This window comes from Pteropus medius, unplaced genomic scaffold, assembly GCF_902729225.1.
Source record: "Pteropus medius unplaced genomic scaffold, Ma_sr-lr_union100, whole genome shotgun sequence".
Classification (NCBI taxonomy): domain Eukaryota; kingdom Metazoa; phylum Chordata; class Mammalia; order Chiroptera; family Pteropodidae; genus Pteropus; species Pteropus medius.
This window is the reverse complement of record NW_024340849.1, coordinates 29,891,822-29,919,606: the sequence shown is the minus strand read 5'-3', so window position 1 is coordinate 29,919,606 and position 27,785 is coordinate 29,891,822. Positions and strand designations below refer to the sequence as shown.

General features: G+C 33.7%; 1 protein-coding gene across 22 annotated transcripts in view; it reads right to left on the bottom strand.

The window, feature by feature from the left end:
• The window catches only part of NOL4 (nucleolar protein 4), a 438,717-nt gene that overhangs the window by 403,164 nt on the left and 7,768 nt on the right, over nt 1-27,785 (bottom strand). For all 22 annotated transcript variants that reach the window (XR_005648861.1, XR_005648862.1, XR_005648863.1 and 19 more), the window contains exon 2: nt 22,410-22,593. The gene's annotated coding sequence lies outside the window, so the exon portion shown is untranslated. The remainder of the gene's footprint in view (nt 1-22,409; nt 22,594-27,785) is intronic.

The following is a 27,785-nucleotide window of genomic DNA, read 5'->3' as shown; positions in this document are numbered from 1 at the left end:
GAAAATTTTCTTTGTGAAAAAAAAGAAGGCACTGCTAGGGGCTGTATCTCTAGCGAACCACAGTTGCCTTCAAGGAACTGGTTAGAAGTGTCCTGACTCCTCTGAGGAATGAGGTTGGGGAAGTTGCCTAGAGAAATCCATCTTCCTGTTGTTCTTATTATTAGGAAAACATTTTGTGTATCTTTATGAGCTCAATGTATAGAATGCCCACTAGGCTGCCTTAGTCAAGTGCAATGCTCTCTTCCCAATAAAGCCTCATTTTTCTCAAAAAAAAAAGGAAAGAAAGAAGGGAGGAAGGGAGGGTGAAAGGGAGAAAGGAAGGGAGGGAGGGAGGAAGGAAGAGAAAAAAAGAAAAGGAAAGGAAAGGAGAGAATAGAAAAGAGAAAAGTAGACTAAAACCATAAAAGCTTAATGTAGCCAACCAATAAACATACAGATTTATAACATCAATATGTAGATTAGGTTTACCATCTTATATTACATTATTTTTATATGTACCAGAATTACTCAGGACTACATTTAAATAAATACTTGTAAGAAGTTCTCATATTTGTACAAGAGGAGATACATGTTGTGGGTATTAAATCCAGCACCGCTGGTAATACCAAAACTTGGAAGCCACACAATGTCTACTGACAGGTGAATGGATCAAGATACATATTACCTATATTTTTATTTATACACAGTTAGAATATTTTTACACAGTTAGAATATTTATACAATTATAATTGTAGAAATATTGTACAAGCATTAAAGGAAATGAAGTATACCTACATGAACCAATATTGCTAAACCTCAAGACATATTGTTGACAGGAAAAAAGTAGGTCACATAATAATGCATGTCATATCATAAATGTAATTCAGATAATGTTTGAAACCTTAAATGGTATATATGGTTTGTCAATATGTGTATATGTAGTGAAAGTATACAAGCTATAAGCACGGTGGTAAGAATGCATACCCACCTGAGGATAGTAGTCATATCTAGAAAGGAAGGGTGGCAAATAAGTTTTAGATTGGAGGAGATAAAATTTCAAAAATATCTGCAATATTCTCTTTTTAAAACTTCAACCTTTCAGGTAGCCCATGAGGTCAAAATTATTTCTAAAATGTTCGTCTTTTTTCATTGTGTTGACATTTGCAGATTGTAGAAAAGCAATGGTGAGTATAACTGCTGGTACCTTAGCATGATTCAAGGCAGTAGCACCAAACTGTACCTGTAGCAGAACTGCATTCACAGTAAAAGTTCCAGATTCACTCAAAATGGCATTTAAGAAGAAAAAAATTAATTTTATTACATCTTAGACCTTGAGTATATGTACTTTGAGTATTCTGTGTGACAAAATGGAAAGTTCACATAAAGCGCTTCCTTTGCATTCCAGAGTATGATGGCTCTCGAGGAAAAGCACCTGTGCAATTGAGTTGCAAGTTGAACTAACTAAATATTTTTATGCAACACCATTTTTTTTCTTGAAAGAAACATTAGCAGACATACTATAGTTATTCAGATTTGAGTATTTGGCATACTTTTAAAAACATAAATAAAGGTGAGCATCTCATGTTGAGTAAAGCAACAGATTTTATTACCAATGATAAAGTATTGCTTTCAAGGGAAAATTCAAACTTTGGAAAACTTGTATCTGCCACCATGAGCTTTTCAGCTTTAAAATACTTAATGAATTTTCTGATAAGACAAGTGGTAATATAACGAATATGATTTTTAAAATACATAATGAAATGTCCATATTTAGATATGCATCACTCCAATAAACAGTGCATGATATTATAAAATCTTACATGGGCGAAACATCTATTCAAAGTGCAAAACTGGCCAATGGATTTTAACATATAACATATTAAGGAAACTTCCTTGATATTATGTGAGAAAATACATTGCAACTAACCTCTAAGATACTACTAATTGTTGTAGTGTCAAAGAATATTTCTGCTATCTGAAAAGGCTATTAAAATACTGCTCTCTTTTCTAAAAATTTATCAGATAACTCAACCAAAACAACAGAGAGCAACAGATTGAATCTAGAGATTATAGCTGCATTCTATGCCTTATTTATCTAGTTCTAGTACAATGTCTTAACCAGTGATCCTGAACACTATCTGAATTTGTTTATAACATGTTATTTTCTTCTTTAGTTTTCCTTATAAAGTGACAATTGCCTTTCCTCTCCTATTACCTTTCTTTACATTATTGCCCTAATACTGCAACTAAAGAAGGAGGCAGCAAGATACTCAGGTATTCCCTGTCAGATGAACCATATTGTGAAGCAGTCAGCACGGTACCATGTTTGGGCCCACCTGGGCTGCTCCAGGAATGTAATTGCATCAGTTCTCCCCGAACTGATAAGATGCAAATTTGTCAAACTCACAAGACACTGTTTAGAAAACGAGAACACCAGTTTATTAATTTAAATTAGAATACACATCAGTACGTCTGCCCACTAGCCAGGGCAAATCTTTTCCTACAAATCAGGCATTGAGGACGGTAATTAGAAAAATCTATCCGGTGTACATAAAATAATAGATCATTAGATGTTTTTGAAAAATATTTCACTCAAGTTGTAGGGAAGTCTATCAATACCCGAACACAGAGAAACCATCTTTAGAGACATAGTACTTGAGCCTGCCAAATTAGGACGCCTTTCTCTGTTCTCCTAGAAGAGTGCTGCATATGCATACACATTTGTCTGTTCGCTTCTTTTTAAAACATGAAAATAACAACCACATATAATAAAGCATAAATCAATGCACATTTTTAGTAGATTTCAGAATCCTGTGTATCATTGGCATTTGAGCTATGGGTTGGATTTTTTTTGTTTCTTTGGTTTTTTTGTATTTGTATTTGTATATATGTATAAGTAATCAATAAATGTTGCTTGGGATGGGATTAATCCCCAGGTACAGCCTTGGAATTAAGCCCTGAAATTTTTCCCATTCTGGACCAATTAAGAAAAAGTCCCATGACCTGTGCACAGCTATGGTAGTTGATCTACATTTAGATGGTAGATGGCCTTAAGGATCTACATTTAGATGGTAGATGCCCTTAAGGATGTGAGGCTTGTCTTAGGTATTTTCTGAGCAGAAGGGGAGCCACATGTAGAGTCTGAAGATGAAGCTGACTGATGTGGAGGCAAAGCAGAGGGACAGAAAAGCCAGATCTTAGTGATATTGTTTAAACAGCTGGCTGGATCAGTCCTCACTCAGAGCTAGCCTGTACCACTGAACTTTTAAGATAAAGCCAGTGTATAATTCTTTTGTTCATTTGTTTTAACTGAGTTTTGTTTTCCACTGAACATATCTAAAAGATTTCTAACTGACATAGAAACTGATAGACTTGACTTCAGAATTATACGAAGTTATGATATAATATATTTATTTAACAGGTAACACAGTAGATAAATTCATTTCTGCATTTAAAAAAAAAATCATTGAGTACCTATTTCCTCTAGGCAATGAAGAAGTGCTGAGGATACAGCGGTAAACAAAACATGTATGATTCCTTTTCTCGGAATGTCTTGTTTACATTCTAATAGATAAGAAAGACATTTAAAACTAACTATACATTAATTCATTCACTTCAATTTGGAAAGGGCTTTGAGGAAGAGGAATAGACGTTCATGGAGACTTATCACAGAGAAATAGCCCTAGTCTGCGGTATATTAGTTCTCTATGGCGCCGTAACAGATAACCACAAACTGGGTAGCTTGAAACAACAGAAACCTATTCTCTCCTTTGGTTAGAAGTTCTAGAGGCCAGAAGTCTGAAATCAAGGTGTTGTCAGGTTTCACTGAAGGCCCTAAGAAAGAGTGTCTGACTCTTCCTAGCTGCTGGTAGTTGCCAGCAATCCTTGGCATTTCTTGGCTTGTAGCTCCATCACTCCAATCTCTGCATCTGTTGTCATATGAGCTTCTTCCCTGTGTCTCTGTGTCTCCAAATCTCTCTCCCTCAGGACATTATAATTTTAACATATCTTTTTAGAGGGCACGATTCAGTCCACAACAGTAGGGTAAGAAAAGAATTTTTCAAGATCATCTTGAGCTGACATCTAAGGATGAAGAGGTAACTATAGGGACATGTATTTCTGGTATATGTTGTGTTTGCTGCTGTTCCATTATTTCTGCCATGGTCTATCGTTGTTCCTATATTATTTTCCAGTCATCCATGTGGAACACCAACATTTTAAAAAAGAGAAATTGTGAAAGAGCAATTTCTAATCATGATGATGATGATGGAATCTCTTAGATGGTCAAAGAGCCACATGATAAATGAATTTGCTTGCGCTTTTATTCATTAAAAATATTTTTTATAGATTTTGTTTAGAATAAATGATAGAGTAACTAGGAATTCTCTCTCTCTCTCCCCCTCTCTCTTTTCTTGAACATAAAAGTATATTTAATGGTTGTTTTTATAGTAAAAGAAATGAGCACACAATCTATTTTCTACCTTTAATTTTCACTGCTAATGTTAAACTATTAGCACATAAATTTTATTATTTGCAGAAATTACTTTAAACTTTTCTCAACTAAATGTTCTCAAAACAAAATTTAGACACGCTATAATTAACATTTCCAAAGGAACCCTGGGTTTAGTCAGCTTAAATAAGTGAGTTCCCTCACTAAGAGCTTTTCTTCAGAACATATACAGTTTTGTCCCACATAACCTTCCCTCCTGGTCCCTCACCTATTAGTGTCTGAATTCATTGTCTTTTCTTACACAGATGATTTGTATATGAACTTTATTCAACATTTTACTACTTACTGACCATGTGGAAAATAAACTAAAATTAAATTCTGGAAAAAAAAAATTACAATTTGAGTTCTATTTGTTATTTTGTAATCAGAAAAAAAAATGGATTTTTTTCTATTATTTGAACAAATGGTACCATGAATGTAAAACATTTTATTAGGTCATGAAACAAAAATGCTGTTGACCATTGAACAATATGGTTTTGAACTGCATGGGTACACTTTACACAGATTTTTTTCAATAAATATATTTTCTCATGATTTTCTTAATAACATTTGCTTTTCTCTTGCTTACTTTATTATAAGAATATAGTATATAGTACTTATAACATACAAAATTTGTGTTAATCAATTGTTTACGTTATCGGTACTACTCCCAGTCAACAACAGTAGGTTATTAGTAGTGAAGCTTCAGAAAGCCAAAGTTATACATAGATGTCCAACTACATAGGGGATTGGTGCCTCTAACTTCCACATTGTTCCAGGGTCAACTGTATTTAAAATATTATGTATATGTAAAATCTCACTATTATTTATTGAATCAGGTATTTTACTACACTCATTTTGCTGTCTGCTATTCACAACAATTTTATGAATAAAGTGTCATTATCTTTGCTTCATAGATGAAGACCGCTGAGAACCAAGGTCACACAGGAAGTAGATATGTTCAAGTAGAGAATAAAAACTTAAAGTTAGTGTTTTTTCCACCACCCTTATTTTTTCCATCTCATATACAGAGAAAATTACTCAAATTTTTTAGAAGTATATATTACATTCTCTTTTAACCTAAAATCCAGTAGCTCATAGGGGACTATGTTTAGTTATGTGCTCTAAAAAAATTAATGTTCTAGGAGCAAGTCTTCCTCATCATTATTAATAAGCATTTTTTTTAGCAGCTACTTTGTGTACAACACTGGAACAAATGTTTATATCATTGAAAGCATGACAAAATGGACCCTGCCATCAAGGGATTTACAGTCTATAAAGGAAGTCGACACATAAGATTATTATCTAATTTAGAATTCTTAATTGACTGTCTATTGTTTCTAAGATAAGGTCTAAATTTGTAAACATGACTACATGATCCAGTTTCATGTCAACTCTTTAGCGTTAATCTTTTCTATGGATGACCCTCTTTCCCCCGCCCAAATTCTTATATAAGACCATACTGAAATTCAAGCTCTGAAATTAATATTTCTAGCCTCCCCAATATCTCTGCCACTGCTGACAATTATTTTACTCCTATCATCCTTGACTAAACTATGAACTCCACTTGCATAGTGCTTAGAACATAAAATATGCTCAACTGTTTAAAGACTTGCAGAGATAATAATGTCTTTTCTTGTCTGATTGTTGGTTGGTTGGTTGGTTGGTTGGTTGGTTGGTTTTTTAAAAGAAATTTCTTCACCAAGGAATAAATTTTCTATAAACAAGTACAATGGTTCTATGACCATGTCTACATCAGAGAAAAGATTACAATATCTCTTTATGGCATAGACTATTTCAGCAAACAAAAATGCTTTCAAATGTGTTTATAAAGAATTGGGTTTTAAAGTAATCCTATGTAACCAGAGAAACCCTTCTATGTTATTTAAAAAAAAAAAATCTATGGACTGATCATATAACTTTAGACTCTACATTAATTGAAGAAAGCCATTTGTTTATCCCTTCTAATTCTATCTCTCATATTTCATAAAAACTAAATATATTTGCTGATCTACTGATACACTCTCTCATAACTATTAATATGCTAGTTAATAATAATGTGATAGCACAATTGATGCGATGTAATTCCAAGTTTGGGATTTTTAGGTGTGAACAAATTTTTTAAAGTTTTAAATTACCATTAATGTTTTTTTCTCTTTTATGGATATTGGCATTGCATGTCTTTTAAATAAAGAATGGTGCTCACAAAAAATTAACTTGAAATGGATTAAAGACTTAAACGTAGGACCTGCAACCACAAAACTTGAAAAATAAAACAAAGGAAAAAACTTATTTGCGTGATTTTTAGAAATCACACCTAAAGCACAAGCAACAGAATCAAAAATAAGTAAGTGGGTCTAGATCAGACTAAAAAGCTACACAGCAAAAGAAAACATCAACAAAGTGAAATGAGTTCTCGCTTTGGCCGCATATACACTAAAACAAAGTGAAAAGACAACCTATGGAATGGGAAAATATTTGCAAATCATTTATCTACTAAAGGTTAATATCAAAAATATATAAAGAACTCATACAACTCAATAGCAAAAAATATAATAATAATAATAATAATAATAATAATAATAATAATAATAAATACAATAATTTAAAAATGAACACAGGACCGAAATAGACACTTTTTCCAAAGAAGGTACATAAATGGCCAGCAGGTATATGAAAAGATATTTAACTTCAATAGTGAATAAGGAGATGAAAATTAAAACCACAATGAGATGTCACCTTATGTCTGTTTGAATTGCCATCATGAAAAAGACAAGTGATAACAAATGCTAGTGTGGATGTGGTAAAATAAAACACTTGTGCACTGCTGGTGGTAATGTAAATTGGTACAGCCATTATGGAAAACAATATGAAGGTTCCTCAAAAACTTAAAAATAGAACTGCCATATGATCCAGGAATTTCACTTCTAGGAATATCTCCAAAGGAAACAAAAACACTAACACAAAATCATATCTACACCCCATGTTCACAGCAGCATAATTTACAATAACAAAGACATGAAAGAACCTAAGTGTCCATTGTTAGATGAATAAAGAAGCTGTGAGATATATGTAGATAGTGGAATATTATTTAGCCATAAAAAAAAAAAGGAAATCCTATCATTTGTGACAACATAAATGGACCTTGAAGGCATTATTCTTAGTAAAATAAGTCAGATAGAGAAAAACAAATACTGTATGATCTCACTTAAATGTGGAATCTAAAAACAAAAACAACAAACTAATAGAAAAAGAGATTAGATTTGTGGTTACCAGAGTAGGGGTTTGAAAGAAAAGGAATTGATGGAAGGTGGTCAAGAGGTACAAACTTCCAATAATAAGATAAATAAATAAGTTTTAGGATGCAACATATAACATATAGTTAACACTACTGTATAATACAGAAGAAAATTGTTAAGAGAATAGATCCTAAGTGTTGTCATCACAAGAATTTTCTTCTTTTTATTGTATCTATATGAGATGATGGATATTGACTAAAACCTATTGTGGCAATCATTTTATAATATATGTAAATCAAACCATCAGGCTGTACACCTTAAACTTATACAGTAATGTATGTCAATTATTTCTCAATAAAACTAGAAAAAAATTGACAGTATTTGACAAGCAACCCAATTGTTGATGATTCTTTTCGTCGTTGTTGTTCTCGATAAAATTAATCTAATTGCTCTTGCAGCAGGGAAAAAAAAGAATGGTGCTATATCTGGGCATGAGGCCACCAACTTTAATTTGAGTAACAATATTTAATATCTCTAACAAAAAGCTAAAATAGAATTATTCTGCCTTAGGCTTAGCCTGAAAGTCTAAGAACAATATGATAGTTACCAAATATTTTCCAGATCCTAAAGTGAGAGACTACATGCAAAACATGCTACTGGACTGTGAAACTGGTTCTACCAACTTTAGATTACCCACCTTCACTCCTATAGAAGAGGGGAGAAGAGAACTTTGGAGAGAGTCTTCGAAGTGTTAAAGGATTCCCTCTTAAGACAAGCTAAGGAAAGAAAAGTCTGAAAAATAAGGAGGTCAAAAGAAAGTGAATTGAGTTTGGGGGTAGTTGTTTGTGGGTTGCATTTATTTTCCCCTACCCAGCCCCTGCAAGGGAGGATGAGCATTGACTGACACACTGCCACAGGAGCTTCAATAAGATCACTCTGAGAGTCTGACGAGTGTTCCACGGAATTTGGGCCTGAAGCAGGAACCAAGAAAAAGGAGGTGAGGGACAGAAGTGAGAATTAACTGTTTCCACAAACAGTGGGGCAATGAAGCATGAATATTCCCTTGGGCTAAGGTAATTGTTGCTAATCTTTGGAAAATACAAACCTGAGTTCATTTTGAAATGGATTCTCCTCAAGAGGATTACTTTTTCGGAGAACAAAGAGATCCCAACAGAGATAATATATGATGGGTAGAAGCCAAAACACCAGCAGGTAAAGGGAGAGTGGGAAATGTACAGCCATAAGAGAGGCATTTATGTGGACAAGGGATGCCTTGGAGGGCTCTCTAAAAGTCACAAAAAGTGCATTCATGAGAGAAAGAGTCAGCATCTGTGTGCATCCCCCAAAGAAACAGCCATGCAGTACAGTGCTTTTTCCCCAGTGCCTTCTTTCCTGGGCTCAGAAACCCTAGATACTAGATGAGGGACAGCTATGAAACTGGGAAGAAGAGGGGAAGAAAAATAAACAAGAGGATAATAAGTCAGTCCTGCTCCCTTCCTCTGCTGTAGGCTTCCTGGTCTTAGCTGGGAACAGGGAGGTACTTTAACTTGAGTGACTTTAAAAGTCTACTTATTACATTGGAGAGGCTTTTATTTTGTTCAGATGAGATTGTTCTTGTGACTCAAAAAGAATGAGAAAATCTATAGTGCATGTCAGAGATCTCACGGAGGAAAGAAGAAAAATGAATTCATGGAGCAAGTATAATGAATAGTGGTAAAAATGGAAAAAATGCATGCTTTCTATCCTTACCAAGTTTAATAAAACAATTACTTGTTTATCAATCATTTACTATGTACCAGGTACAGTGCTAAGTGACTATATATACATATGAACAAAACATATATATATATAAATACATACATATATATATATATATATACATATATATATATATTGGTATTTTGGTATTATGGTATTTTATCCACTTTTACAGGTGAGAAACTAGAGGGGTTAAAGATATTACTCAAGGTCATCCAGATATTATAACTACTCTGCAGATATTCCTACAGATATTGCTTCCATAATCCACCTTAAGCTCGCAGTATATAAAGTGATGAAACAGATATTCATTCTGTTTCCAGCTCTGAAATATTCTCCTAAAGCACAGAGGAAAGAAGATCATGCATCTAATAATAAGTGCACCTATATTAAGTCTATATACTGTGTGCCACATACATTATATATTAACTCTAATATCCAAAACTCCAAAAGAAGCTACTGATTTTATTTTCCAGACTTACTAAAAAAGGTTGAGTATTTTGCCTGAGATTTCACAGCTAGTAAATGATGGTGCCAGGATCCAAATGTAGATCTGATTCATCCTAAGAACTGCTCCTTCTACTGCTCCCTACTTCCTCTTCTTAAGAAACAAATTAATGACTAGGTTTATAGAGGCTAAAGATTTTGTCAATCATATTTAAATGGCCCATTTAATGGTATATTTATATGAATTAAATAATTTTCACATATTTCATATCTAAAATATATGAGAAAATTATTATTTTACTGATAGGACTACTGAAGCCCCCAAAATTCAAATGTCCACAGATAAATAACAAGTTAATGACACAAACAAAACTACAGCCTATATATCCTTATTTGTATGCCTTCTACTTCATAATATTACCCACAGTGATGGAGGTTATTGGATATATGTGGACAGATACCCAGACAGTGGTTACCAGGACTAAAATGGTGAAAGAAAGAGTGTTTTCTTTACATTTACTTTCCAAAAATAAGAAAACACTGCATAGATGCCGTTATACTCTGGAGAATATGAAAAGTAAATCTCCGAATATGAAAAATTATACTAAAAAAAACAGGCCTTTTACTAGTTGTAACGTAAGAATTATGACAAAATTTCTTTATAATGTTTAGGGTATAAAATATTTTCCCAGCAATTTAACTTACTACTTATTTAATACAACATTTTTCTTTACTGTTCATAATAAAATTCCAAGACAGAAAATGCTTTGTGTCAAAATATCTAATTTTATATTCACAATCATAACAATTGCATTATTTCCATTAGAACTTTTAGAACAGAAGTTATAAGCCACAATTATTACAAAGCCAATCTGAAAATACAAGTTAAAAAAAACAGAAATCACCTCTGTGATTGATCATTACCTATACTTACCCATTGTTTCACTGTAATTTTACACAATCTATGTTTAAAGGCTGAATTATGAATCAAACAGACATGATTATGTTTATATTTTCTCTTTCTTTATAAAATAAATAAAATATAAAGAATATGACAGTTACATTTTATCTTCCAGATTTTTAAATCACTTATCTACTAAAACTAATGCTTAAATTATATGGATAAGTCTGAAAGGAGAAGATAAATACCACACTTGTTTATTCCACAAGTAATTTTCCCCATGCTTCATTGATCTAGCTGTTTTCAAGGATCAGTTGTAATACTTTCATGACTGTTTGACTTTGCAGGATAAAGTGTTTTATATCTATTGATATTTTGATGCTATGTGGTTTGAAAAGAATATGGATTAAGCATGTTTATTATTCTCTCTAATGAAATTAGTTCTGTCTGTACTTGTTTGTCTATTAAAAAAATAAAATACTTTCAACCCACTCATTGACCACAAACTCGATAAAGGTGGTAAAAATTTCACATAGTTCATTTTTTCCCACCACCTCCAATTTTATTATTTTTTCGTTATAAAAATAACATTACTAAAAATGAAAATAGCTTTACTTTTTCCTTCGCAATTCGTTTTCCTTTTATGTATGGTCCTTTTAAAAAAGGATTTTCATTAAACTATAGCTAACATACAATATTGTATTGGTTTCAGATGTATACCATAGCTATTTAACATTTACATACCTAAAGAAGTGGTCACCATGATAAGTCCTGCAACCATCTGACACCGTACAATGATAATGATATTATCAATTATATTGCCTATGCTGCACATCACATCCCCATGATTTATTTGTTTTATATCTGGAAGTTTGATCCTCTTATTCCCCTTCACCATTTTCAATTACAGTTGACATTCAGTATTATTTTATATTTGTTTCAGGTGTACATCATAGTGGTTAGACATTTATATAACTTACAAAGTGATCCCCCTGATGGGTCAGGTACCCACCTGGCACTATACATAGTTATTACCATATTATTGACTATACTCCCTATGCTTTACTTTATTTACATTCCCATGACTATATTGTAACTACCAATTTGCCTTCACCTTTTTCACTCCACCTCCCAAACCTCCTTCCATCTAACAACCATTAGCTTATTCTCTGTCTCTGAGTCTCTTTCTGTCTTGTTTGTTTATTTTGTTTAGAATCCATATATAAGTGAGAGTATTTGTCCTTCCCTGTCTGACTTAGTTCACTTGACATAATTCCTTCCAGGTCCATCTACATTGTCATAAATGGTAAGATTTCATTCTTTTTATGGCCAAGTAATATTTCATTGTATATATGTACCACTTCTTTATTCAATTATCTTTTTTATCTTTTGATGGGCATGTAGGTTGGTTTTTTGTTGTTGCTTTTTTGTTTGTTGGTTTCTACTTTGGCTACTGTAAATAATGCTGCAGTGAACATAAGGGTGCATATATCTTTTCAAACTAGTGTTTTGAATTTCTTCAGATATATACCCAGAAGTGAAATTGTTGGGTCATATGGTAGTTCTATTTTTAACTTTTGGAGGAATTTCTATACTGTTTTCCATAATGGCTACACCAATTTGCAATCCCATCAACAGTGCATGAGGATTCTTTTTCTCCATATCCTCACCAATATTTGTTGTTTGTTGACTTAATGATGATGGCATTCTGACAAGTGTGAGGTGATATTTCCTTGTGGTTTTAATTTGCATTTCTCTGATGATTAAATGACATTGAGCATCTTTTCATATGTCTAATGACCATTTGTATGTTCTCCTTGGAGAAATGTCTATTCAGGTCTTGTGCCCATTTCTTAATTGGATTGTTAGTTTTTTAGTGTTAAGTTGCATGAGTTCTTTATATATTTTTAATATTAACCCCATATCAGATGTATCATTAGCAATTATCTTCTCCCATTTAATAGATTCTCTTTCCATTTTGTAGACGCAAAAACTTTTTAGTAGTCTCATTTGTTTATTTCCTTTTGTTTACATTGCCCAAGACAACATATAAAAATATATATATTAATAAGAATAATGTCAAAGAGTTTACTGCCTAGTTTCCTCCTAGGAATTTTATGGTTTGGGGTCTTACATTTAAGTTTATATGTTGTAAGAAGTTGGTCTAGTTTCTTTTTTTTTTTTTTTTGCATGTATCTGTCCAGTTTTCCCAACACCATTTATTGAATAGACTGTCTTTACTCCATTACATATTCTTGCCTCCTCTGTCATAGATTAATTCACCATATAAGCATGGGTGTATTTCTGGGCTATCATTTCTGGGTTCCACTGATCTATATGTCTGTTTTTGTGCCAGTGCTATGTTGTTTTGATTACCATAGCTTTGTAATACAGTTTGGTATCAGGTATTGTGATACCTCCAATTTAGTTCCTCTTTCTTAAGCATATTAGAAAGAAGAAATTGATTCACATTTTTGAAAACCTTGGTTCTATAATGTAGAATATAACTGCTTCATATTTAGGTACGAGTTTCTTAATATATTCCTTTCCTTTTATAGAATGTGTTATTTTACCAGAATAGTGCACCTTAATATATTTCTTTCATTTTAATAGTACCTTGTGCTATAGCTTCACTTTTTATTTTATTTTAGAATGCTATATATAAACCTAATTTCTCACCCTACATGCATAACTAATTCTTTCATTAGGCCAACGGGAGTTCAAGGCTTGAATTAAAGCCATGCTAAATCAATTCTTATTAGTGTCCTGGTAGTATGTGGAGAGAGAGGGAGAGGTAAAGGGAGAGAGAGAGAGAGAGAGAGAAGAGAATGCCAACTTCTGGTTTTTCAAGGTCTAGAAAATCAAAGTAAATGTAACATTGGTATTTTATAAAAGCTACTATGAATGGTTTCATTATCAGCCAGGATAGCTCTGCTTCATGCTCAAGGTGACAAAAAGGGGACATACATAGAAAACTACCACCACTATTATCTCTTCTGACACAAAGAATTAATTATGAAGTATTTATTACAAAAATAAATGAGTTCAAATAATATCCACTTAGATATTAAAACTTCATTTCTGCATCTCACAAATTTCTCAAAAAACTTGCAAGATTATGGCAAGGTGTTATATTTGTGCATCTGAGACATTCATTCATTCAAGAAATATTGAACATCTTTGATAGTCTAGACACTGTTCTAAGCACAAAAGGAATACAGCAGTGAACAAAACATATGAAAGTCTCCCTTCTTATTCTAATGGAGGGAGACTGACACCAATAAACAAATGAACAAGGATATCCTGTGGTATTTGTGGTAGACAATTCAAAAATATCTCCCAGTGACATTTACCCTTGTGTAATGCCCTGGCCTTGAGCTTGGGGTGGAACTTGTGAATATAATGGAAATCACTGCTATGATTACATTACCTTATATGAAAAAAGAGATTTTGTAGATGTAATTAAGGTGCCAAATCAGTTGAATCTAAGATAGGGAGATGATCTGGATGGGGCTGACTTAATAACATAAACCCTTATCTACATCTGGAGGTCGGAAAAAGGAAAGTCAGAGATTCAGAAGTGTGGCAGGATTCATGTGTAGAAGATTCTCTGATGCTGATGATAATGGGAGCCATATGGCAAAGACCTGAGAGCATCCTCTAGGAGCAGAGAGTGGCCCCTGGCTGACAGCAAGAGAAATAGATCCACTTCTACAACTACAGAGAACTGATTTCTGCCAACCTGAATGAGCCCCAAACCAGATTTTCCCCAGAGCCTCCAGATGAAATTTCAGCCCTGCCAATACCTTAACTTCAGCACTGTGAGACACTAAGCATTCATCCATGGCATGCTGAACTTGAGACTTACAGAATGTTTGCTAATAACCGAGTATTGTTTTAAGTTGCCAAAATTGTGGTGCATTGTTATGCAGCAGTAGAAAACTAATACAGTATTTTAGGAGCCAATCAATGCTATATAAGAAATAGAGAAAAGATGTGACGGGGCATGCTGGGAATGAGAGTAGAATGGATGGAAATAAAAATCTAAGAGCTGGCCATATTTAAGTAAAATGTACAATAAAGCAAGGGAGCCAGGCTTGTGGTTGTATGGAAGGAGAAGTTTCCAGCAATGAGAACCTCTACAAAGACCATAGGTAACAGAGTCTGCGGGTTATTCAAATGAAGTACAAGGTATAGATTCTGCCTGCTTTTTGAAGAGTTTATAGCTTAGATGTGAAAGCAGTCCCCTTTTCCCTCTCCCTTCCTTCTTTACTTCCCTCTTTTTTTCTTTTCTTCTTTCATTACTTTCTCTCAAACTTTACTCCTTCCTTACCTTCTTCTGCTCTCCTTTCAATAAGTATTTACTATATGCCTACTTTGTGCCTGCAACTGTGATACTGAATAAGATAGACAACAGTCATTATCCTTAGGGAGTTTACCAACTGGTGTAGTAAAGAGGTAATCACCAGCAGTGTGATAAGTTGTATGAAGAGACAAACTATGGTACAGAAGAACAGAAAAGGGTAGGCTAGCCCAGATTTGGTGACTCAGAGAAGCTTTCTCTAAGCAAGTGATGTCTAGATTGAAACTGGAAAGAAGAGTGTTAGCCAGGAGAAGGGGGCCAGACGGAAGGCAGTGTTTCCTAGCAGAGGGGAGACTAACCTGTTCAAAGGCCTTGAAGGGATAGAGAATGCTTACAAGAGGAACTACAAGGAGTTCAGAAGTCCTGGAGCATGCAGTACAAAGGATGCAGGATGGGGAGAGGTGGGAAATGTTAAAAGTAAACCTAGGGAAGTAGATTGGGGCCAAAACATACAGGTCTTTTGAGCCATGTGAATGAGTTTGGATTTTGCTCTAAGAGAAAGAGAGCCACTGAAGGGTTTAAACGTGGGAGTTCACCTTTTAGAAAGATTGCCCCAGTTGTTACATGGAATATAGATTATAGATGTTTATGAGTTAACACTGGAGAGAGAGAGTCCAGTTAGGAGGAAGGTCCAGCTAACCAAGAGAGAAATGGGGAGTACTTTGGCAAGGTCAGTACAAATAGTTAGAAAGGAATGGGTTCAGGACAGTTTTGGGAAAATTTATAAGAATATAATCTGGAAGGATTGAAGAAAGTTCTAGAATGACTGCCAGGTTTCTGCTTTGGCCTACTCTGTAAAGGTCATTAACTGAACTGTGTCTAATATATTTTAATTAGATGCATAATGAATTACATTATCAATGTAAGTGGAGCTGTGTAGACTGTAGGAGTTGTTAGAAGAAAAGAGGAATTTGGATAGACGCAATGTTAGAAAAGTCTTCTGAGAAAAATGGAGCTTGGCTGGGACTCAAGGAAAGGTGGTATTTGTCAGAGGGAAAAATGGAAGATGTTTCCTTTGAGTGGAACAGCATAAGCAATGGCAAGATAATAAGAATAAATATGACTGATAAGGGCGAGTGTAGACAGGGCCGAGGGAATGAAAGGTGTCTGTAGAAGTAAGATCATTTCTCTAAAAAGGGTCAGGTTACAAAGGAACTTCAAAGACAGGCTTTAAAACATGAGAATGATCTAACAGGGAAGTGTGGGAGGTCCTTGAGTAAGGAAAAACAAAGCAAGAGCTGTGTGTTTTGGAGAATAGTCTAGCTTTAGTCGACTGGATACTTTGAGCACAGAAAAAGATATCTGGGTGCAGGAAGAGAAGGTGAGATGTTTCAAAACTCCAAGGACAAGGTAATGATGTCACATATCAGGGTACGTCTCCTTGTCAATTAACTAGGAAGAAAGAACAAATAAAGACAGTTATATTTTTGAACCAGAAGGACTAGACACTGAGCCGATAAACCCAGTAGCATATTTGGGGTGGATTCTTGATATGACAATCAGAAGTTCTATGAGGTGGTTATTATTAAGGCAATCCAACATGAACCAAATGAAGTTTGCAAGAGAGTTAGTGAGGAATGCACAATCATATGATATTTAGAGACCTGAACATGAAGGTAAGCAGCACTGGTAGCTTATATCAGGAAAATCTGCCAACAGTTGGCAAAGCTCCAATTAACAAGCAAGGATTGAGAAGAAAGATCCAGCCCTTAGAAGAGATACTGACAAGAGCAAAGCAGGTGCCTTGGTCAAGGAAGAACTGGATCACTAAACAGATTACTAATGCAGGAGCATGCAGGGGCATGAGGACAGAGAGTAAAACCAAGATCCACACTCACTGTAACGGGGGCAATGCGAAAATCAGGATTAGGGAAACATAAAAGTTCAGTCCAGATATGGGGCACATAAAGGAGAGAAAATAGTCTGGAATAGACTATTTGGTAGCTGAATTTCTTTATATTCACCAGTTTAAAGTAAAAACAGATACACAGAGTTTTTAGAGACAGGTCTTGTCTACTGTTTAAGTGCCAAGAGTTGTTAAAAGAGGAAGAAAGCAGAATATTTGGAAACAGTTAGGCATGATAATAAGAGCCCAGCAATAAATAGTTCCACATTAATAAACATCTACTATATCCCAGACACAGTGCTCTTGTTAGGACTTTTATTTCTTTAGTGCTCATATCAGCCTTGTAAGGAATTAATACTACCTAGGTTTTCTGACGAAGAAACTAATCCATTAATAAAATCATACAAATAGTAAATGGTCGGGCCAGATGCCTTGAACCAAAGCCTCTGTTGTTTCAAAACTCAGTCTCATTTCAGAACATGGCTTTGGTGTTATAAATGCTGCATACTAGCAACTATGTAGCAGAACTGGAGATTAAGGAGTGAATCCAAGAAGTCTTCCCAAGGGAGATATGACAGATTGAATATAGAAGATATAAAAGAGGAGAGAGAAGAATCACAGATGATGAAAAAGTTTTGAGCCTGGAGGATTATAAGGTTGGTCAAGATAGAAATGATAAATATGAAGGGAAATTGTTTTGGGGTGATATTTTGATATGTGTGTGGATTGTGTGTGATATGTGTGTGAGAGAAGAAAGTGGTGAAGGAGAAAGTTGGACTCAGTTTTGGGTATAATTAAGTGAAAATATTTCAGAAGCATTTGAAAATAACATTTAAGAGGAGATATGCATTGGGAAGCACATTTTAATTTGATTCTATTTATTAACACAGTATCTTGACTAAAAGAAATTAAAAATACTGGTCTCTGTGGAACCTGTGACCATTTTTATGATTTAGACTGTGAGAAAACCATTATAGATATGTTTGTGTATGTGTGTTGTCTGTAGGTTATGTATCATTAGGAATGTATAGTCAAATTATGTATATAAAACAGACTATATACTTTGTACTATATGTGAGTGTGTGTAGTATGTATGTATGCATTTACAATTGCCTATAGAATATTTTCACTTAAATATATTATAGAAATTGAAGAAAGACTCAATTTCGGGTATAATATATGTGCGCTTACTATATAAGCACACATGTATAGTAAATATTCTGTTATATATAATTTGACTGTATATCCCTAATTATACATACTATATACCTACATATTCTATACATATTTTACATTGTTCGCATAAATTAAAATATGGTCTTTTAAAATATACTTTTAAGAGAATATCAAATCTATATAAAATTTTAATATTTTAAAGTTTCAAGGATATGTGCAGAATGAAAGACATATATATTGAAGTTCAATGCAAATATAAAAAGAAAGATGTGAGAATTAGGAAGAATCACTAAAATACCTATCAGAGAAGTCCCTGATTAGAAAAGGGCAGCCTTGTTGGACATATTATGCATGTGCCATGTGTATACAGGAAGAAGCCATTTTCAGGATTCTATTCTGTAAGGGGTACTGTTCAGTGCTAAAAGAATTAGAATAAAAAATATCAGATAATCATTTTTTACTATAAAAGCTATGAATTTTTAATGAATATCCAGGAATTTAAGAAATAAGTATCTATCTTAAGAAATCTGCTAGGGAGTAAGCTTCAGATAACCAAAAGCACTGAAGAAATAGAAACACAAGGATTGGTGATTTGAGTTTGAAATTGTATAAATATCTTTGCATTATTATGAAACTAAATTTTAACAAAGAGACTCAAAAAAATTGAATATAAAATAAAACAATTGAACCTAAATGAGAATACAGTCTGTGGCATAATTACATTAAAAGGCACAATTCTAAGTGACTTCAAAGCATAAAAATTTGACTCAGATATAACTTAAGACAAAAAGAACTAGAAACTTAATAATAATTCAACTATTTTAAGTAATCACATTTTTGGTGGTAGTGCCGCTGATGGAATCCTGAAACTGTTATACATACATTTTTGGAATACAAAACAAAATTATGTAATACTCTAATTCTTATTGCCAATGTTCTTGAGACCTAATTTTTGTGCAGGAAAAAGGTGATTAAAATGTAGATCTAAATTTGAATTAAAGGTATAAACAAGAACTCATAATGTATTTTATATATTTCTGCCTGAATTTGGACAATGGAAAGGATAGAAACAAAGAGCAAACCAATGGCAACAAGGATCCTGAGAGAAGAGGTTGATTCCAGATCTAGAGCCAGAAATGTACAAGAGAATTTGGAATATTGGATACCAAGAAAGCTATCAAAGGCTATTAGGGTTGTGTCAATAAGATGTATAGCCAATCTGAAGAGGATTCCACTGGCCTAAGATGGAACAACTTGATTTTCATTAAGGATAATAACTGAAAGACATCAATGTGTTTAAATTCATGAATTCCTAATTATATTAAAATAAAGAAATTAGTCACCACCGGAGGATATAATGAGCCAACTCAATATTTTTAAAATAGTAATCAAAAGAATTGAACATTTCTCCTGCCTTCTCAGTATGAATTATACCACTGGGTAAACAAATAGTAGATAAAAGAAAAATTTACCTTTAGATTTTTTTTAGCAAAAGTATTCTGGACAACAAATGAAGAAGAAATAATAGAATACAGACACTACCATTTTGCAACTCCAAGTAAACCTAGGCTTTGAGAATAAGTGGCTGCTAACATCACTAAAAGAGAGGCAACTAGAGGTTAGATATTTCTTGATGGGAGAATGCAACACCATTTTTTAAATGGTCTTTTAAAAACATACAAAACTAACCCAGAACTGATAAAAATCCTTACCACTTTCCAATCACTAATTTATAGGAAATACAGAGTTTAGGGAGACATATTGCAAAACACAATGGAGATGTAAACAGCGAATTTCAAATTGTAGGATATCCTTTAAACGATTATGTCTCCAACAAACAAATTGCAAGAGAAAAAAGAGAAATGGGTGAGGAACCAATGGATTAAAGGAGAATTAAAAGACATAATCAACTGAAATGTGGAGAATTAATCCAAGTTATTAAAAGTGTAATATAAGACAACTGTATAGTTGAACATTATATATCTAATGATATTAAGGACATCTACCAAAATTTCTGTGGAAGAAGTGATATAATTTCTAAAATTTCTTCAAATAATATGGAAAGATAGCAAGTGAGTGAAGGTATAGATGAAATAAGATTGACTATGTGTTAATAATTATTGAAATTGAGTTCAAGGTATATGTGGGTTCTTTATGTTATTCCATCTAATTTTGTATATGTTTGAAATTTTCCAAAGAATATATATGTTATTTGAGACAGACATGTATCCTGTAACAGAAAATTGTGACATTATCCAAACATCAAATTGTACTCTTGCCAGAAAGAATCATAGCTATGAGATACACAAATGTTCAGTATGGTGCTAACTGGCATAAATCTGCTCAATGTGGAATAAATAAGTAGATTATGTGGAATCTGATTTACTAAAGAAGAGGATTTGGACCAAAATCAGAAAAGAGATTTTTCTAGCTACTCTTAGATTAGAATGTGATTAGTACTCTAATTAGAAGTTGTGCCTGGCAAGAAATAAATGAGATAATCAAAATCATCTAACTGAGGAGATTGTAATGAAAGGACCACTTGCAGAAGAGTGATCAGAGTGACAGGGATAGGCAACACCCAAGAGGTAGAACTGCTGGAAGCTGTGACAAGTCCAGGACCTAAAAGGGGAGAAAATTTTACAACCTGAATCCTGTGAGAGCTGAAGCTCTAAAGTGGTCTGCCCAACAGGAGCTGGGGCCATGGAGTAGGCAGCTACCACCATGACCACAGTGAGACAGCAGGAGAGAAGAGAGAAATGCTGAGCTTGTCTCTCCCACTGCCTTCTGAACTCCTGCAGCTCCTTCTATTAAACTAGAAGCCAAAGGGCAAAGGAGCCAGCCTGGTGCGGTCCTTAGAGGTCATTCTCCCAGGGCAGGACATATAAAGGCATACAATGGAGCTAGCTGGCAATAATCCATGCAGAATGTATTGTTCATTAACAAACAAGGCCACCTTATATGTCGTAAACCATTTGTTTGTATTATATGGGTGTACATACAGACCATGTATTTTCATATATATATTTGTTTAAACATAGAAACACATATTAACTCCTTAGTGTGTGTGTGTAGGGGAGGGAGGGAGAGAAAGAGAGAGAGAGAGGGGGAGAGAGAGAAAGAGAGAGAGAGAAAGAGAGAGAGAGAGAGAGAGATCCAGATCCAGAGTATGGATCTATTTCACTTTACATTTAATTATTCAGTTTTAAGACATTTACAATAAATCCCTGAAAAGGAAATACAAATGTCTGATAAACTAAAAGATGTTCAACAATGCCAAAAATCTGGGAAATGAAAATTTATAACAAGATACTAATTTTTGCCCATCAAATCAGCAAATATTTAAACATTTTATAATGTCACATATTGGTGAGGTGAGGGGTAAGGGGAACTCACACACACTACTAGGGAGAGTGCAAATTTGTTTAACCATTTGTTCAGTTTGGTGGTATCTGTTCCAGAGACAGTGCAGGAACATAGTCAAGAATTAAGATGTACTCTGGGCTTGGATCTCTGCTCTGCCATTGAATCTCCATATCATCTTCAGTGAGTTACTTAATATATCATATCTTGGTTTTCATTTTCTTAATAAAAATACTTAAACACCCTATGCCTCAGTTTCATGATCTGGAAAATGAGGAAATAATAGCCACCTCACAGTTATAAGAGTGCCAGGCATATTAGTGCTCAGTAAACATGAAAAATGTCAACACACCATAAGTCAACAATAACATTCCTCCTATATTTGCATAAAAAAGCTGACACGAGGATATTTATTTTGTTATTATTTGTACTGTTAGCAAATAAATGAAAACAACTATTAGTATTTATTGCTAGCTATGAAAACATTCCTGACACATACTGTTGAGTGAATAAAATATCAACAAAAAGCATATGTTTTCCATGGAGGTCTATGTATATCTGCTAACAGCTATAATATATTTACATCTATATAAGTTTTAGAAAAACTGGGGGGAATATATCCACAACAACAATAGTTATTTTTGCTAAGGGACTAGGATTAAGAGTGAAGAGAGATAGTCAAAGGAGCTTTCATATTTATCTGTTGTGTTTGAATTCTTACAGAAAAAAATTATTCATGTCAGTTGTGTGATTAAAAATTAATAGAGTTTTGAAAAATAATTCAGGTTTACCTGACTTCAAAAACCAGTGTACATAATCACTACATATCAGAAAACCTTTTCATTTACCAGGAAAGTCTTTCCTCTGTGGCTATTTCTTCATCGAAACAGTAAATGTTGCTGCCTCGCTGAAGTTGTTATGTTAATCATTTATTTCCCGCCAAATGTGAGTCATATCAAGATGCATGAATGGTAGCAATGATCTATATCACTTCTATATTACTTTTCTCTGTTACTTTCAAACCAGTTTTTCCTTGGAAAAAAGAAGAGAATAACAATAACTAAAATACAGTTACAATTTATAGTTACTTAACATTTTCACATAAATAATAGGTGTTTAGAAAGGCAACTTAATTATTTTCCCCTAAAGAGTTGTAAATAAGATTTAAAATATGAGACATGGAGTTGAAATGGAGACAGAATAAATGTGACTAATTCAAAGTTTAAAATGAGTGATTATCCAAACTTTCAGATGAAATATTGAAGGAAAAAAAGAGCAAGACGGGAAGCAGATAAAGTTTGGTGAGGAAAATATAAAATTGTAGTTAATTGTTTGAATATATTTTAACAAGTTTTCTAAATAATGATTATTACAATAAGTATGCAAATGTTAGAAAGTAGACAGTTATTAATTATTGTTATTTTTATAATAATATTTTATCTTGTAGAAAAGCCTAAATGATTCAATTGTATGTTTATCATCTTTTTCACTTTTGGGGTCTCCAAATCAGAGAAAGTATGTTTTTTCTAAACAACTATAAGCTTAAGTTTCATTTGGGGGCCACTACCCAAACTGGGGTCCTAGGGTTTACAAGGAAATTGCCTCATACATGATCAAGGAAGCCAAGTGATAAACCCATAAATTAGATGTTACCAAAATTTTTAGCCAGCCCAGTTCATCCCTTGGATGTTGATGTCCTCCTTGATTATCTATTATGAATATAACCATTTGAAAATTATGAATCATATTACTTATCATCATTGACCTTGACATCACTTGTTTAATTGGTTGACTATTTTTGCACAACAATAATACTATTATACAGTAGAATTAATAATGATATAGAGTAAAAATTCAAGCTCTATATAATTTCTTGATTCTATGTTTTTTTCATTTATTATAATATTACTATGTTGTCAACAATAACATCATAAAAATTACAGGCTCCCTTTGGATTATCCCCCAATCCCCAGATAATTTCCCCCTACAAAACAAACAAAAAAAGCACTAGTATTAGGACTAATATTTCAATTTGATTTTACTTTAAGAATATGGTGACATTTAAAAAATGTAATTAATGAATTTTAGCAGTTGATAATCACCATGTTCTGTAGAACTATTGTTTTCATTAGGGATGAAATATATTAAAAATAGGTGTTCGATTTAGTTTAACATATGTTTAATTTGCTGAGAGACATTGAACAAATTCCAAGTAGCTGATGTAAGCAAATTTCAAAATAATTAATTCCACTTTTCTTTAAAACTTAAAAACTAGATAAGATAAGTGGATTGTATGGTTTTTTTATCTGCTAGAAGTACAGGAGTATCATTCTAGAACAATGGATCATCTCCTTCTTGTCTTCCACTACAAATTGTGGAAAATAAATATACAGTTTTATTTTGTTTTTTTTAATATTTCAAAAAAATTATTTATTTTTTAAATATGCAGATAAAATAGTACAAAGAAGAAAGTAAAAGTCACCTTCAATCTCATTACCTAGAGGACCCATAATTAATATTTTGATGTACATCTTTCCAGAGAATATTCTAGACATATATGAGCATGTCGATATTGACTTTTTAAACACAGAAACGTATTTTGTATAACCTTAATGTATAGTAAATTTTTTTACATATGATTAAACATTAATTTACTAGTATCATTTTAATGGTATCATGTACCATGTTATATAATATATAATATGCAATGTACAATGTATAAATATAAAATTTAACATATATAAATGTTTTAAAATTTGTAAATAAAACTTACATTAAAAAATGTTTTCCAACCTTAATGTCAGCTGTTAGAGGACTGGTTAAATTTTATTTAAGTTCCCCCAGTTACTTATTTGCAAAAGACCTTCATAGAATCATGTAGTCTCTGGTAATAGTTACCTTTTCCTGCTTCTGTTGGAGTTAGGGAACAGAATTTACTTTGGATTTTGTCTCTGCCCATTTATCTGCATCACTGAGAAAATTTAGTGTTTTCTCCTTTATTTATTCATTAAGCAAATATTTATTAATTCCCTAAGATAAAATAACATTGACATAATGTTTCTTCTTGAAAATTGTTTGATATAACATTTACCCACTTACTTCAGTTCTTCTGGGAATACTAGTAAGCCTAGAAGGATATCATTGATGGTGGTTTATACAAAGAGATAAAAAGGCACAATGCTAATGACCAAGAGGCTAAACAAGGGTGAAAAAAAATCAACCAACTAGAAAACAGAAACTGATTAAGAGGGGGTAGAACTATACATATTTATGTAGTCAACCATTCTTCACCCAATAGACATTCCTTAACTATCTTGTATGTGCCCAACACTATGCTAATTCTAGTGAGAGGAAACATTTGTAATCAGGTGTTAACAACTACAAAAGAGGTAAACTCAGATAGCTCCTCTGAAAGGCAACTTTCCATAATCAAGGTAAAAAGTTATGGTCAGAGAGACATGTTCCAACTAAGAATGGAGATTAAGCATTTGGAGTATTGAATTAATTAATTAATTAAACAAGGAGGACATTACACTGAAGTGACTCTGATACCATGACACCTACATAAGCAAACCCAAATTTAAGCCTGTAAATGCCTTATGGTTATAAATGTGAAACTTAAGGACAACCAACCAATCACAGCCATCTAGGCTTTCAGTTCTAGCTAATCAATAATCTCTTTACTTGGTTTCCACCTTTCTCTGTAAAATCTGAGCTTCTGTTGGGGAGCACTCCTAACAACTTCCATTTTGGTGCCGCACCATTCTAATCAATTTTTGCTCAAATAAACTCTTAAAATTTTTAATATACCTCAGTTTATCTTTAAACAAGAGTTTAAAACTACGGTATCTCTTATTGTCTTATCAGACTCACTGATTTTAAACTTTAAATGCAGTTGCTATAGAGATGATGTAGCAGCAGAGTAAAGAAGTCCTATTAAAATATAGGCATATGTCTGTTAATAACATATAGTGTCTGGGAGATTATCAGATGAAGTAATAACTAGGAATAGGTGAAGATTTGAGCCCAAGCTCTGTCACTCACCTCTCAGTTGGGTAAACCCTCAGTTTTATCTGCTTTCCAGGATTATGAAGAGAAAATAAATTAAAAACCATCATGTATGTGCCAGCATTTTATAAACTGTTAAGGTTATCAATGTAAAATCTGCTACAGTAAACATTGCAGGAGCCCCTTGAATGCTGACATCATCTAAGCAGTGGCATATTAAAACTGCATTTAACACTACGTATTTTGTTCTGACAAAATAATGAGAACGATATGAGACATGCTAATCTATTAATTTAATATCTTATAGCCCTTATCATTAATTAAAAACACTCTGCTGCTTACATTCTTCTCTCTTCAGTGACTCTCCCTTAGACATGTTCATATAAGCCTAATCGGCTTTCCAACTCGGTTCATTTCTAGTTAAAAAATAAATATAGTAGAATAATGTAAATTAGCAATAAGTAGAGATATTTTATTATTTGGATATATATATTCAGCTCCCCTATAGTCAAAATTCTGATTATTATTGGTTTCAAGGAGAGAAGTTAGTGTCACTAGATGAAGGTGAGAAAGCGCATTTCTGTCTAATGTGTACACACAGACTCCCCAAAGAAGAGTCAGGAATACTGAGGTTAAGTCCCTGTTGAGTATGGTTGAGAGGTGGGTCTCCCTTCTTCTGGCCAGTCTCCACTAATGAAACAGAAGTTCTAAGCTTGAATGTAGTATGCCAGAAATATTAAAGCAACAATTGCCCTTCCTCTGCTTGTGAAGCAGAGGTTCTATGCCAGGAGAGGCAAGTGGAGAGTGCCCAGATTGCTGGCCCCCACCTACCCAGTGCTCACTTTTAAAGTGGGTGTGTCCTTTTAGAGTGGGTGCGTCAGTCAGTTATTCCTACCCTCAGCTTTACAGCCCCAGCTCAAAGATTTCGTCTGCTGGGGTGGGGGAGAAACAGGCCATAAAACAGGTAGCTCTTAAACTCTTCCTCAAGGAACTGATTTCATTTACAACAGACAGAAGCTCAAGCCTAAAGGTGCTCTGAAGAAAAGTGGAGGTTGCCGCGAAAGGGTACTTATGGAGAGCGGGTTGTTAGCTGACAAGGTTCTTGCAATCTGTGAGGCCAACCAAAGGTTGCCTCACCTCTACAAATCCTTCTAAGAATAGAGAAGTTGGAACTGATCGGAGAACAACGCGGGTGTTGAAATGCAAATGATTATAGCAGGCTGTGTAGGATGGGGGTAATCTATGGAAATGCAAATGATTATAGTAGGATGTAGAGGTTAGGTGGGGATAATCTTATTTTAGCCAGCAAATGTATGCTATTGTATAAAAGCAATTTGCAAAAATAAAATTGCACTCTACTCCATCATCAGCGGATAGTGGGCCTCCCAATCCCACTCAGGATTATTTTCCAGGGCTGTGCTGGACATGGCAGGATTTACCACTTGCTGGACACAGCAGATACTGGGAGAATGTTCAAGACGTAGGCTAAACTGTAAACCAGCTAGTCTGCAGGAGAGAACAGAGGAATGACACCTGGGAGAAGTTCTTCTGAGGTCAGAATGAAAATCAAACACTGACCTCAGAAACTATTCTTTCAACGGAGCCAGAATTTGATTAAGTCTCACTTCTTCTTTAAACGTTCAATAGAATTCACTAGTGAAACCATCTGAGCCTGGTACTTTCTTTTTCTGTAATGTTAATTATTATCGATTCAATTTCTTTAATTGACATAGACCTAAGTAACTCAGGTTATCAATTTTCCTTGTGTGAGTTTTGGTAGTTTGTGACTTCCAAGGAACCTAAACTTCCATTTCGTTTTTATTAAATTTGTAGGCATATGCCTCTGGGCTGTGACCTATACAAGTATATCTCTGTAAGAGGTTCTTTTTCAGATCTGTAGCATGAGAACCTGGAGGAGTTCTTAAAAGTAATACCTCTAAAAGTGTGGGAGTGCCCGCAAAGTAAGGCCAAGAATTTCTCATTCACACTAGTCTGCAATCAGCCTCTAACCATTTAAATTAACCATTTAAATCTTCCTTCCAGTTCATGCCTTCATTGGCTTCTGTTCCATATAAGTATATCTTGACTGTGATTCTCTGCATTTGCCTCTCTCTTAAGAGTTCAGGGTAATAGTTTTCCCTGAAACCTCAGTTCTTTGATGGAGTCCAAGAAAAGTCATTGATTTGCAATTTGTTCTGCTTTTTTTTTTTTTTTTT